The sequence below is a fragment of the Lissotriton vulgaris genome, chromosome 5 (genome assembly GCF_964263255.1).
Source record: "Lissotriton vulgaris chromosome 5, aLisVul1.2, whole genome shotgun sequence".
NCBI classification, from domain to species: Eukaryota; Metazoa; Chordata; class Amphibia; order Caudata; family Salamandridae; genus Lissotriton; species Lissotriton vulgaris.
The window spans coordinates 1,870,110,611-1,870,125,733 of record NC_141693.1 but is presented as its reverse complement, the minus strand read 5'-3'; the positions used below and the strand labels follow the sequence as shown (position 1 = coordinate 1,870,125,733).

General features: G+C 46.0%; 1 pseudogene; it reads right to left on the bottom strand.

Moving 5' to 3' along the window:
- Positions 1-215: 215 nt before the first annotated feature.
- LOC147717570 (uncharacterized) lies at positions 216-2,008 on the bottom strand (annotated as a pseudogene).
- Between the last annotated feature and the right edge of the window lie 13,115 nt (positions 2,009-15,123).

Genomic DNA, 15,123 nt, shown 5'->3' with positions numbered 1-15,123 from the left:
CGCACTATCAAGGTCATTAATATAAAAATTAAAAAGGAAGGGGGCCAGGATACACCTTTGGCGAACACCCTTCCTGATGTCAAAATTATTTGTTGTGCTCAGATCTTGGGAGTATCTCACATTTGCTCTAGTATTGCTATGCAAATCGGCCAGGAAGTTGACAATTCCACTATCTACACCCTTCACCCTCATGGACTGCCAGAGCCTTCCCCTGTTTACACAGTCGAAGGCTGAGGACAAGTCCATGAAGGCGAGGTGGATGGTGCCCCTTTGAACCACAGTGTACTTGCTAAGTATTTGAAAAAGGTTAAGACACTGCGTCACTGTGGATCGACCGCTACAGAACCCAAACTGACTGATGGACATGATATTATTTTCCGACGTCCAATCATAAAGTCTCTGCAGTACGATTCATCCTATGATTTTAACCATGGAGTCTATTAAGGAAATAGGCCTATAACAATTTGGGCTACTTTTGTCCCCTTTCTTAAAGACCGGGACAATCGTAGAGACCCCCCATGATTGTGGACAACCATATTTTGCTGCAGCATTAAAAACGGACTCTAAAATAGGTGCCCAAAAACTTGGCTCAGATTTAAATAGATCAGGAGGAATCCCATCGGGACCAGGAGCTTTCCCAGCTGTTAGTCCCTCAATACCCCCGATAACCTCATCCCTAGAAAAACTAATCAGGTGGCCATTAACACTCGGAGCGGAAATAGGCATTTCATCCACTGGGCTACAATATAATTGCTTAAAAGGTTGTTCCCACTCTTCCTTCGATATGTAGCATTCCAGGCCATCACCCGGTACCTGTACCATGAAGGGTTTCTTCATTATCACCCAGAATCTAGAGCTACACCGCAAAATGGAAGGGTCAAGAATCTCTCTCCATGACTCTTCTCTTAGGAATTCCTTGTGTTTAGTAATAGTGGATTTATAGTATTTACGACACAGTTGAACTGTCTCCTTTATTCTCGGTTTAGCTACTAGTGCCAACCTTAAATTTCTGGCTGCTTTAGAACAATCCCGATTAAACCACTTTGGTCCCACAGATTCAAATTTCTTTGCTGGGACCGACAATAGCTGTGTTACCTTGGCCGACAAACTTTGGAAGGCTTCAAGGACCTTCCTCGGTTGTGGGCCTTCTTGTGTACATGCCAAGATTTCATCAGCGCAGATGGTTTTAATATCTGAATACAATAAATCTCGGGTAACTTTAGACCATTTAAGATGACATCTCCCATCAGTTGTGCTTACCCTACCTGAGATGAGATTTCGGCCAGCATTAGCTATCCAGGGACCCCTCAAGTGGACAGTGAGTGGATTATGATCACTGAATTCACTTCGCTCAATGGCAAAGGAATCCACAAAGGACTGCATTGGGGATGTTATTAGTACATAATCAATCAATAAAAGTTCCCGTACCATTCCCCTTAAAAGATGGAATCTCAAAGCACTTTGTAGGGTCCGTCAATGCCATGGTCGGTGTTAGATCTAGGTCATTAAGAAGATCGTTGAGAAGTTCCCCCTCTGTCGTATGTTCCAAATGCATACCCTCTAAGCGCGGACAACGCAAATCCGAGATACTTTTCAAAAGAAGATCCCCACAAGGATGAACATTAAAATCACCCAATATCATAAGGTTGTGAATACAATCCCTCATGGAATTTCTAATAACAGCATTCAGCGCGGATATCTCACTATTAACTGAGCATAGATTGACAGCATTATAAAAATTGACCAAACCAAACATACGGTTTTCTCCCATTAGAATTAGACCGATAATGCCAGAATTGTTTGTAATAGCTCTGTGAATTTTACACGATAACGCAACTGAGATGAACATGACCAATCCCCCCTTTGCTCTTCCCCTGGTTGTTGCTGTTGCAGGAACATAAAATGCTTTGTAACCTTCCAAAAAATGGTTACATTCAACTGACAAAGTCTCCTGCAAACAGATAACCTGAAACTGCTTGATGTACGTAATCCAATTACAGTCCTCCATCTTGGCACCCAATCCTGCAATGTTCCAAGAAATTACATTATTTCCACTTAATCTTGCCCGTGTGCTTTCCTCATGTCCCATTTTATCCAGTGTCACTGTTACTTGTCCATCAGATTCCTCACATCAATCGCACGCCTCCAGGTCTGAGAGTGAATCAAATCTAATCTGCGTTACAACATTGAACCCATTCATACCATGACTATTAACATTGTACCGATATACTGCTTCAGGAACCGGAGGCTGGAAAGGGATAAATGAACCAATTTCCCCGCGTTTAGGAGGGGCTTTAATTAGATGGGTATAAAAGTACCCAAGGGGACGTACACACACACTGTTCACATTGTAAACTAAAGAGGCTGCTCTTAATAGAACTGTAGCCACGTGTTGGGGGTGTTTGAAATTAACTACAATACAGTCCCCACTAGATGTTTTTGTAGACGGACCAATCCAGTTAACCCTTCGAGTTGACAAAATTTGGTCAGAGTAAGCAATTGGAAAGCCACATTTATTGTTCAACCATGATACCGTTTTATTTTTTAATGAATCATGGGATTCCTCATGTGGCTGAGCTAAATGAGGATCAATGGACGGAACATTTGTTAAAACAACCACATAAGGTGCACAATCAGGAGGAAGGCTAATGTAGCGACTTTTCTTTACTCGTCTAATATCTGGGTTACCCTCAGGAACTACTATAGGCTGGGTATTTGACCGATTGAGAGTGTAGAACTAGATGGCGCGGATTCAGATACAGCCATTTTCTGGCTATTCTGCTGTGAAGGCATTCTACAAGTGCCCTGCCCATCTCTATTATGACCCTTATCCACAGTCTTCGGTTTTACGGCTGAGGTAGAAGATAGGTGTGTTGTTATCAATGCACCTAATCTATTAACTTCTAGGGCCACACTATCCAATTTAGCTGTCAGAGGTATTATTAACTCTTCAATCTTTGCCTCTAGTTTTTATTCAAGGGTACTAATCAATAGAGCAAATTGCTCCAGATTAATATTTATGGCCGCTACATTATTCCCCACATGTAAATCAGATTCTCTAGCATGGCTATTTGGCGCTAGTTGCACTATATCTGCTCTTTTCTTTCAATGCTTCCCCCCGCGTTTAGTCATTTGCTTTCTACATGATCTCACTGGTCTAGCAGAAGGTGAGGGAAATGTCTGCTCAGTTGCCTCAGTAGATATGTTGGATACATTTTCCTCGAAATCAACATGAACCTGCGCTTCAACAGCCATGACAGACCTATTGCTTACTTCAGGTATATCATCTATGACTAAGTCTACAGCTAGGGGCGGCATAACATCATCATCTGGCACCCGGTTACTCCCACGACCTAATGAGGCCCTACGTTCACTGTTAATTTGAGTTACCTTTTTTACCAGATAATTATCCATAGTGCCTAATCCAGGTGCAGACCTATCTTTATTTACTTTGGACATTGTCCCAATATAGAACAAGACAACAAGCTTCAAATGCACTTTAACCGTTAACAGGTGAAATACAATGAAAGTCTCACTTGGGTAAACAAGTCCTTGAATGCAGGCCCAAAGTCCGTGGCCCAGCCCGGCCTCCTCTGGCCTAAGAGGGCCCGCCCTTTGTCCGGGCTTAGCCCGGCGTCGCCCGCGCATGCGTCCCGCGACGCGGGAGCGGCTGCTTAGTTTTATGCGCCTCCGTGCGCGGAAGTTCCCGGAAGCTGTCACCGTCCCAAGTCCAGCAGGGGTTGCTGGGAATTGTAGTCCGCTGCCCGCCCCACTCGGCGACCCCATTGGCTGTTGCGGTGGCGGGGGAGAGCTGCGGGGGAGAGCTGCGAGGTCCAAAGAGCTACTTCAGGTCGGTCACACTGCCGCTGCACTTTGCCCCTCTAGAGTGATGTTAGCCCCTGACTGAATCAGGGCTTCTGAATTATGATACGATTTTAGAAATGTTTCCATAAATGTAGTGATTCATGCATAACTTCACTTTGATTTCTTGTCCAAAATGCTGTAGCAATCTTTATTTCTTTCACTTGCTTCTGTTGCGCTGTTTTATTATTTTGGGCACAAAGTGTTCACCTTTTCACTTAGTACACAACTTTCAAGCATGGTTGATGCTGCATTTTAATTTGTGAAGCTCAATTTGTATGTCTTTGCTGGCAATATAATTGCATTCAATCATGTTCCTGGGACTGTTTGTCATTTTTAAATGTTTGCATTGTAATTAATTTACCTTTTTAATCTTATCTCCTCAATGATTCCCTTTGAGACATCGTTGCATGTGAGAGGCAGGCGTGCCCAACCAGCCACAACTTGGAAACAGAATCATAATATGACGCCTTGTCGGAATTAGGGGCATATAAACAACCAATAAAAACAGATCTGCCATCTGACTTTCCCTCAATCAGCACGCCTGCCCTCTATGACTACCAATGCTTAACAGGTTTAAAGGGGACTCCAGTTCTAACCCAAATCAAGACGCCTTTGGGGTAGACAAAGAACCCAGAAGGTGACACCTGACCCCTCCATCTACAACTCAGTTTACTATGATTTTAATGTCAATAATGGAATTGTTGGCACAGTCTGCAGCTCAAATAATATGTTTTGTTTCCACCTGTAAACAGAGTAACACAAACAAATCATATCTGACATGTATTATTAGGGTAAGGAGAGCTAAGTCGGTGAAAGGAGGTCAGCATCATAAGAATAATTAATCGTTTTTAATATTATTACTATTATTGTATTACTGTTAGGTTCCCAGAATAGTCACTCAGCCAGTATAGGGAATGATGCCTGCGCTGGCAGTAAAATCAAAGGGCCTCATTTATGAAAAGTGACGCATCGCTGCGTGAAAGCAGCAATGCGTCACTTCTCAGTGCGCACTCCTTGCGACCTTCCTGATGCGTCATATTTAATGTATGACGCATCATGTCGCAAGGAGTTACAGATACGTCAGTATTTCCGACGTATCTGTAGGAGCAAAAGTGACGCATTGCTGGAGTGTGTCACAAAAGTGACGCAACTCCAGCAATGCATCCTTTCACATGGGGCAAACCCCATGTGTAAGGGCCTGCGTCAGTCTTACGACTGCTGTGAGGCAGGCGCAAGATTTTGACGCAACAACGTCCTAAAAGTGACGCAGTGAAATCTCATAGATTTCACTGCGTCACTTCTACGACCCTTCCTTGCGTCAATACGCCCCCCTTGCATACATTATACCTGGTGCAGGTATAATGTGGCGCAGGGGTTTACAAAGTGACGCATCTACCTAGATGCGTCACTTTGTAAATATGGCGCAACAAGGCGCGTTTTTTACGCCACACGCACCGGCGGCGTAAAAGTGACGCACAGCCTCATAAATGAGGCCCAAAGAGTTTACATTGCAGTGAGGGATGCAGAAGCATCACCTGCAGCTCAGAGAGGTACAGAGGCTCCCAAGCCTAGGCAGGTCAGTGAGGCCCCTCAACAAGAGCCGTTGACGGCCTATGTCACCCATCCCCAAGTGCTGCCGTGTTCTTCTGAAATTACTGAGGCAACAGGAAGACGACGTGCTAGCAGTACCTGAGAGGCACAACAGCAGAGCATGGATTTGCAGCACAACACAACACAATGCAGAAAACTGTATTAGCAGCACAGGTCAGGCACTTGTTACCAAAATGAGTTGAAGGGAGTATGGGTATTGGTGCATAATTGTCAGCTCTGTATGCTGCATTTCAAAGATGTTTCCTCTGAAAAGCCATTTTTAGTGCTACATCAGGAGTGAAGCTATCAATGCTGCAGCAGGTGCAGTGGCACCTAGGCACACGGCTGCGAAGAGCTCACTTCATGCCAAGTAGTATCTGTTTTTCACTATCAGGTCAGGAGGGACACAATTTTCATATTTGCCTTTAAAGGTAATGGCACCCTGGTGATGTGCAGAGCACTGGACCCCCACCTGCACTGCGAACAGATCAGTACTGAAGGACGGAGCACCTGTTTCCATTCACTTTCCACCATGCAGACGGCCTCTGGCCTTAATTTCAAAGGGTGTGCAGATATCCACCTGCAGGCGGGTGCAGTGAGTGACCATATCTGCCTACAGGGCATTGCCTAGGGCTCCCTGGGACCCCTCTTACATGTCTCAAAGAGGAGCCACTGGCAGGGTGACCTGAGTGTGTTCTACCTCAATGTGGCACACAGTCAGTGAACCTCCTAACAGACGCTTTGTCACTACGACCACGTCTGTAATACAGTGCAGGCACAAAGGCAACACATTACCTCATTTGCTTGATCCAAGCCCCCATGCATGAGGGAACACCCTCTTGAGATTGCACAGGTGCACATTTGGCACTGACATGATCTGTGTTAAAGAAAGGACCACACATGTGTCTGCTACCGTGGGTCACTAAAAGAGGGTACAAAAACCTGTTGCACCCCTGCCACACTATATATAATTAGGGCTCTCGTTTTTATGGTATTTATTTTTTGGCCATTTCCATCTGTATTTATCCATATATCAAATTTTTTTTTGCCATTTTATCTGTATTTATCCAAATTTATATTGTGATTTGCACATAAAGGAAGTTGTAAAACTGTACATTTCCATATCTATTTAACTGCTAGACGTGCAATCATACTTTGATGTCTGTCGTGTTTTAGCTAATTAAGCTGTCAAATATTACATAACAAAACATCCACTGGTAAAAACTAGCATTATACAATGAGGGTATGTTGACATATATCCGTTATATAAATAGTTTTAATTCCCTTCGCTGTCCATCTCCTCAGCTGCTGACCTATAAATAAAAGACAGCACAAAGAGCCACTTAAAAGAAGCACAATCTTCTGCATTTAACACTTTTCAAAATAAATGCAGACAGAAAACACATTATTTTCTGTCTTTATTCATCTGTAAAAATCCGTAAAAAAGGGAGCCATATATATAATATATCCCCAGCAGTCCTATACTGCTGAGTATTTAAGAGGCACAGGCAACGGCCTAAGGTAGCCTCCATATTATAAACAGCATTCAACTGTTGCAGTTAGAAATGATATCAGAGGAGGAAGGAAGTGCAGACTTTACCATAGCATAGTGCAGACAAATGTAATTTTACTTTCCAAAAACTAGAAAGTGCAACACATTTTTTAACCTCTGTCGTATTGGAATTGAAGACTGCACTTTCCGTCTCTCTTAATGCCATTCTTTAGTTCAGGGTTGATAGTAATTTATAAACTAAGAATCAAAATGATAGGGCAAAAGTTAGGAATAGGATAAATGGGAAAATGATTGTACTTAGGGTACCTCTTCTTGTGTGTCAGGGAAGCTTGCACTGCACCTGCCACGCTGTACCTGTCCTTTGTGTGCAGGGTGCCTGGCTGTGTGTTTGGAGCCTCATCGATGCTCATGACGAGCTCAGCTCGTCATGACGCACGGTTGAGCTGTGCTGATGACGAGCTGAGCTCGTCATGAGCAATGGGAATGCAGAATAAGCAGCACAGGAGGGGAATTGCTGCAGCAGCGATGGTGTTAAGAGTTGCCTGGAGGGGTATCCTTGGAGACCGGTGTTCCTGGATCTATAACTACTGGATTCCCAAATACAAGACCCAGTTTCATAAACTATCTGCACCTGGTGAAACTTTAGGTGGGGGCTGTCAGTGGAGCTCACCCTCTTCTGCACCATGGGGTGGAGCAAGAAATATTCCCCTAGCAGTGCCATGCCTTGGTGTGCCCTTCCCCCACCGCAGAGCCCTTCCCCCAACACCACTCTCCTAACAAAACTTTAACTCCTTGGGGCCTCATTTATGAGGATGTGCGTCACTTTTACGCCGCTGGTGCGTCACTTTTTGTGACGCACCAGTGACGTAAAAAATGCGCCTTGTTGCGCCATATTTACAAAGTGACGCATCTAGGTAAATGCGTCACTTTGTAAACCCCTGCGCCACATTATACCTGCAGCAGGTATAATGTATGCAAAGGGGGGCGTTTTGACACAAGAAAGGGTCATGAAAGTGACGCAGTGAAATCTATAAGATTTCACTGCGTCAATTCTAGGACACAAATGCGTCAATTTATTACGCCTGCCTTACAGCAGGCATAAGACTGACGCAGGCCCTTTGAAATGACACATTGCTGGAGTTGCGTCACTTTTGTGACACACTCCAGCAATGCGTCACTTTTGCGCCATACAGATACGTCAGAAATACTGACGTATCTGTAACTCCTTTCGCCATGATGCGTCATACTGTAAATATGATGCATCATTGGTGTCGCAAGGAGGCCGCAGTGAAAAGTGACTCATCGCTGTTTTCACGCAGCGATGCGTCACTTTTCATAAATGAGGCCTTTGGTGTCTTGCTCCTTCACATTAAGGAGACAGTAAGGTTGCAGACATGAAGAATAAAATAAAAAAGAAGTTGCTGTGCAAAATTAAACACACCAAAAAGCAGCTGGTATTCTGTCGCAAAAAAGATACTAGAGTCAGTTTAAAGTAAGTTAGATTAAAAAAGGGTGCAGCTCACAAAAATAAGTAAAACACGGAGAGATAAGAATGAAAAGCAAGGTCTCGTTTTCACCGTCTTAATTGCAGCTGCAATGAAGCTCTGAGGCCTGCCTTTCACCTTGGCTTCTCACAGCAGGCAATATGACATCACAGCTAAACTGAGATAAGTTGCATCATTTTATTATTTCAGGTGACTAGTGATGTCAAAACTCGATTGTAATAAGGAAATTAGAGACAGGTTGGTACATAGAGACTGTGTGCTTCCACGTATTAGGTAGGTATAGGCAAGAGTGAACCTCCAGTTGACCATAACCTTGGCTGGGATCTTTGTGAAGAACAGAGGTGGTCAGTGAGAAGAAAAGTCAGTGTCATGCACTCGTAGTACTGGTTTCCCGCCGTGACCTAGAGGTACTTCCAGTGCTTTTTCAGCACAGGCATGTGGAAGCAGGCATCCAGAAGATACACTGAGCGCATCCAGATGTTGCTCTGCACAGCTGCCAGTGTCTGAGCCAAAGTCAGAATCGTAACCTTCTAATGGAGAAAAACAGGTTAATCTCTTAAATATCCAGGATAAGGCAGAGCCCTTTCCCTCTTCCCTCACAAAGACGCAGTGGGAGTAGCATCCCTGTCCCGTTCAGGGGTAGCACTGGGTGTTTTTGGAATGCGTACAAAGTCGGAGGCAGCTTGGATGGTGGAGGCTGCCAGCTGTAGGTGTTCTCTATTCTCCACCACTGAGAGGACACAGCCATCTTTTGCTGTCTGGGTTCAATAGTGGAGGGAGATTACTCCCCTCAGTGTGCATTGGACCTCCTTCAGGTGGTCCACAAGAAGTCAACTAAGACTTTGTGTCCTCTGCTGAGACCAGGAAGATGCTTATTCTTATCTCGGAAGCATCTTCTCTTCACCCGCGTGCTTCCCAACGAAGAGGAGGATGAAGCCAGGGTCAAGGGTCAAAAGACTTCCTAGCCTCGAATGGCTGGAGTGCAGAAGTAGGTCTGGCTTTGGGTGCCCGGATTTTACGCTTGATGGCAGAAGAAGGTCTTGCTTTGGTAGCTCATTACAAGTCTTATATAAATAAATTGGCCTACTGGGTGGTGCACAGAGGTCTAGCATAGGCCACTTGGATGGTATGCTGGCTGCAGAAGGAAGTCTAGTTTTGGTTGCTCGGATGGTACACTAAATGGCAAAAGGAGATCTGGTTTTTGTCACTTCGATGGCACCCTAGATACCCAAAGGAGCTCAGGCTTTGTTTGCTCGAATGGTACACTGCACGGCAGAAGGAGTTATGGTTTTGGTCACTCAGATGTCACTCTTAATAACAGAAGGAGGTCTGACTTTGCTCACTTGGATGACATGCTGGGGGCAGAAGGAGGGCAGGCTTTGGTTGCTTGGATGGCACTCTGGGGAGGAGAGGGAGGTCTGGATTTGGCCGCTCCGATGGCACGCTGTGGGGAGCAAAAGGATGTCTTGCTTTGGTCACTCGGAAGGCACACTGGATGGAAGACTCACTGAATTGTTCCACGGAAAGCTCACCACCATCCATCCATCCATAAGAACTTTAAACCCTGTGGAAAATAAATACAAACTTGGTGAACATTATCGGCGCCATCTTGCCCCTTTTCCAAGCCCATTCGTGCGCGTAAGCGGCAGCCATTTTTTGAGCACCATGACCTCCCTGCCCCTCGCTGATAGCCAGCGCGTCTCTCTCTCTCTTAACCTCGCAAGCATTCCCCCGCACGCTGACAACCCCCGCTCTCTCATGCCTTGGGTTATAAACCCCTCTTCAGCGCAGCTTCACCACGGAATCCCATCCTGTTCCCAGCGCGACACCTCCCCTCATTCCTTTCATGGCCTCAAACCCTTTTGATGCAAACCCCCTTTTCCTGTGTCCCCGTTTGTCTTCCTTGTTCCCAGGCCGCCACCTGGCCCTGCGGATACTGTTTATTACCCCGTACAGTAGGAAGCTTCCCCTCCCCATCAAAAGACCCCCGAACCGATCAAAGCCCCCACCCCATGAGATCCGATCAACCCCATGCATTCCGTGAATCGGCGGAATGCCCTGCTGTGCGACAACCATCACCTGTTGTGACCGGGGTGGGGAATCCAACTGTAAATGTATGTGGGAACGGGTCTGAAGGGGAGATTCCGAGGATGTTCTTTCAAGTACTAAAGTATTGCGAGAATGTGTTATGTGCAATAAAGGTCATAAACCCTAGTATAAGAGGCCAGGCCTCAGAGATGTGGTTAGAGCACCTCGTGACGATACTTGCTGTCTGAATTGATGTGTTCTCCTCCGGAGAGAATAAAATCCTCGTTTCCTGCCTTCCAGTCTCCAGCGCCTGCTTCTTCATTGATTAATATCGGTGGGTCATAGAGGCGATACCGCCGGGCAACATAAAAGGGTCTTTGGTTACCGGTTGTCTTTGGAACCCTTTTTTAACAATTGGCGTCCCAAACGTGGGGCCCATCAGCGACTCGTGGATCCAGTGGGAGAGGTCCCGACGACAGAGTGAACGACTGCAACGATCGGAAGGTACCCTGTCCGATAGACCCTCGTCTGACAGCCGATCATCCGAACTTCACTGGTTCCGAACAGACCTCTCTCAAGTGATCTGCGGTCCTGACTGGGAACCATCAGGAGTGCCACGAGAAGTACGAAGAGAAGAGGACGATCGGGCGCTGGATTCGGAAGACGAGAAACTGTCCATGCGGTCCGGGTAAGGTCGTGTAAACACGACGAATTGCGAAAGTGATAGATAATTGAAAGTGATTGATAATTGTTGAGAAAATACTAGTATTACTTTTTGTTAATTTATTGGAGATTCACTGTCTACAAACGGAGAAACAACAGGCTCTCCCTTTATAAACAGCGAAGGATAGGTACGCACCCGTCGGACCTATCTTTCTCCCCCACTGAACAATTGCCCCTTCCCCCCCATTGATTAACTGTTATAGATTGTTTTCTGGAGATTCTCTGTCTGCAAACAGGGAAAAATAGGTCCCCTCTTTACAGATAGTGAAAGGGTAGGTGACGCGAACCTTTGCGAGCCTACTTATTCTCCCCATTGACCATATTGATTTTTTATTTTTGACCTAACATTGATTGCTCAGAATTGGTTCATGAGGTATTCACTACGTGCAAACAACGTAGAATAGAAATATTCTATCTAGTCTTTGCGCGCAGTGATAAGATAGGTAGTGCTGACTATTATCCCATTGTGATCCGTCATGCCTGTCTTCTCCCCACTGGTTAGTAGCCTGTTTTACCCGGACCGCTTATTAGAGATGAACCATCCGGCTCCGCTGGAAGGCACCCCTAATAAGGACATGTTCATGAAGCATGGATTAATCGCTATAGCCTACAGTGAACTATGGCATAAATATACGAAAAAGGATCGAGAAAGTCAGTGGCCACTGAGAGGATCCTTTGACCTTGACAAAATAAAAACGGTAGAAATAGCCCTTCGTAGGAATGAAACAACACCTATTATGCTCGATAGTCTCGGTATGTGGCGCAAAGAAGCCACGAGATGAAGGGAAGGCGACGAATTCAGAAAAGGTGAGGGGACACGACGGGCAACCCTCCAAACGTCTAGTAGGCAAAGGGAAGGGCCAGCGATGGCACAGCCCCGAGGAGTAGACATGGAAAGAGAACGGTGTAGAGGGATGTGCCGACAAGTCAACCCCGGAACACAACGACCCGAAGGTAATCCCCCGGCACTATGCACAGGACGAACAGATGTAAAACAAAACCAATGTGCTTTCTGTAAATGTCTTGGACACTGGAAAGCCCAATGCCCGACTCTGCAAAGCATAGGTAAGAATGGAGGGTTGACAGAAAGGACGGACCGACAGAAAGGAAAAAGGCGTGAGATAAAAACCAATCAGACTAGTGCAGACAGAACAGACAGGACCACCCCGTTTGATTATGCTCGGTGGCACAGATTTCGTCAGACCAATTTTAATGACATGTTAGAGTTCTGGGACTGATTGCTCTCTGTTGCTCCCCCACTCTGAAAAACAAACACAACTGCAGGTCAGTGTAAACAACCCCCCGTTAGAGAAAAGACTCAAGAAAGCCAAGCGTCTATTATATAACTTAGGATTTAATTACGGTAAAACACACAACCAACAGTAAATAGAATAACTAGTAGAACTCTCTAAAAAAAAAAAAAAAAAACTTTACTAATAGGAAAAATACAAAACATATTATGCTCACTCCGGAAGTCTTCCAATGTAACAGTTCGATGGTCCCGCCCATCCGAAACACATAGCACGTGTGGGGCGGGGCCTGCCAGCAACCATGGGCCAAAAAGAGATCGCTGGCGAGAAGGTACTGGAGACTCCACACGGCAGGCAATGAAATGGTCTTCCCATACTACCCTTCCAGGGATGGCGTCCCCCGGACCGCGAGTAGGGAGGGGGCGGATGAAAATGACCCCCTCCCTTGTATCTCCTGGTCCGGCCATCACGAATTTCTCCATCGAACGGATGCAGGGTGGGCAGGGAGGAAGAGGCGACGCGGACGAGCCTCTTCCACCTCCACAGGTAGGAGGCTTCCCTGCCCTAGCCCGACGCCGATGTCCTCCAGCCGGGCGACGGCCATATACCTACGCTGCACAGGAAATATAATGCCCGACTGGTATATTTCCTCAGCACAGGACATACAATGCCCGACTAGTATACTTCCTTAGTACAGGACATACAATGTCCGACGGGCATATTTACGGAGCACCGGATGTACAGTGGTCCCCCAAGAGTCGGAATCAGGGGTGTAGGGTGGTCATCATGTGCACCCCTGATTCAAAGGGACGGCGTAGGATGCGCCGGGAGAGGAAGGCGGCACGGACGAGCCTCCCTCACCTCCCCAGATGAAGGCTCCGCTGCTGCACCCTGGCGCCCCGAACCAAAATGTCCTGCTCCAGCAACATGATGCTCCGTCTTTCGCCATCACAAGAAGTTTCTTCCTCTCCTGATAGATACAACGAAGGGCGGTTGCTGCAGGGTCTCAAAATGGCGTCTGGGCCCTCGAAAGGCGGGTCTAGGCCGCTGGAGTAACTTTGTCCGAAATTGCAACTCGGGCACTTGCCCACCTGGGCGCAAGCCCCCACCATCGACAAACATCCCCTCGACTTTGAAGATTCTACCAAAGTCCCAAGAGCCCTCGGCCCCTTCAGGCTTCCGGTGAGGAACAGTTGCATTGATCTCAAATGAAATAACCACGGCACAGCAACAAGATGGCGGTGCTCTCGTGTCTGCATCAGCTTCCGTCTGAACCACCCAGGAACATTATGGGCTAACGAACTCGAGCAAGTTCCGGCTGAACATCAACATGACCCGGTAAGAGAGACTCTACCCCCTCCCTCTCTTGATTGACGGTCCACACCACCAGCCCCTCTGTTAGCACAGTTTTCTTTTGAACTGCCGAAAGGGACTCTGGTCCAACTGCCAATTGTCGGGGATATTTTGCCCCTGATGCTACTTCCGGACTAAACCGGCCTCGCCCAAAATGGCGCTGGTATCAATGGAAACTAACGGATGCCTCGTGGTGTTCCTTAGCTAATGAAACTTGATGTACTAAGATATATATATATATACGAACCATTACGCACTCGATGTTAAAGGGAGGAGGGTTCACTTGGCGAACATTTAAGAAGGGTTCCGTAAAATGTTGATTTCAATGAACAATTTATTTTTGATATTTGTTGTAACTGATACATAACGTCGCTTATGATGCACACCCGCGGTTTACATCTAGGAAATGTGATTACGATGAGCTTGACTGTGTTTCCATTTATGAACTGAAATGCCCCTGATTCCTTCGTCACGCAATGAAATGTTTTTTGATTACTTGCAAATAATTAATTAGACCTTTTTTACATGTTCTTGTGCTACAAAATAACCCCCTACTGTATGTGCTTCCATCGACGACATGTCAGGCCAAAATATGAATTGCGCTCTCACATTTTACGTACTGAATAATTCTACAAATAAAGGTCTTAAAAAGCTATGGATAGGCATCGCATACTTTTGTAAATGCGGGTATCGGTGGGAGGGTTTTTCTGTGCGCAACTGTTCTGCTCTTTTTTAAGGTTATCCGAGAAATGGTTGTTCGGCCCTGGGTTGATGGTCGAATCAAAGGTATGATACGCTGCCTCCAAGATATGCGACTAAGCTCAGGAACTGACGTATGAAGAAGGACCTCGACTTCTGAGAATGGGTAAAGTAAAACGGTGTGATTGATAAAATGTTATAAAGATATGGTGGTCGAAGGTACTAAGGTACAGGGTTGAACGAAGAACTGATATGCCTTAGAACATCACAGCCTTGGGAATGATTTAGGGATCCCGATGGCCGGATACATCTACAAAACCGGGTACCTCACGCTAGGCACCTCTGATTCCTTTTTAAGCGTTTCTCTACACACGATCCTTAATGCCATCCTCGAACCTCCCCATGAACCACCTATCACATTTCCCGCCCCCCTTGACTTTCGGAAACTAAAACCCTAAGGGATTATATCCCGAAGAGATAAGTACGAGTATGCGGTAAGTAAAGGACTTTCGTGCCCGTACATTTGATGTGTTCAAATGTTGTCCCCCCACCTCCCCCTTTCCCTCCTTTTTCCTTCTGCAGGTTACATTAGAATCCC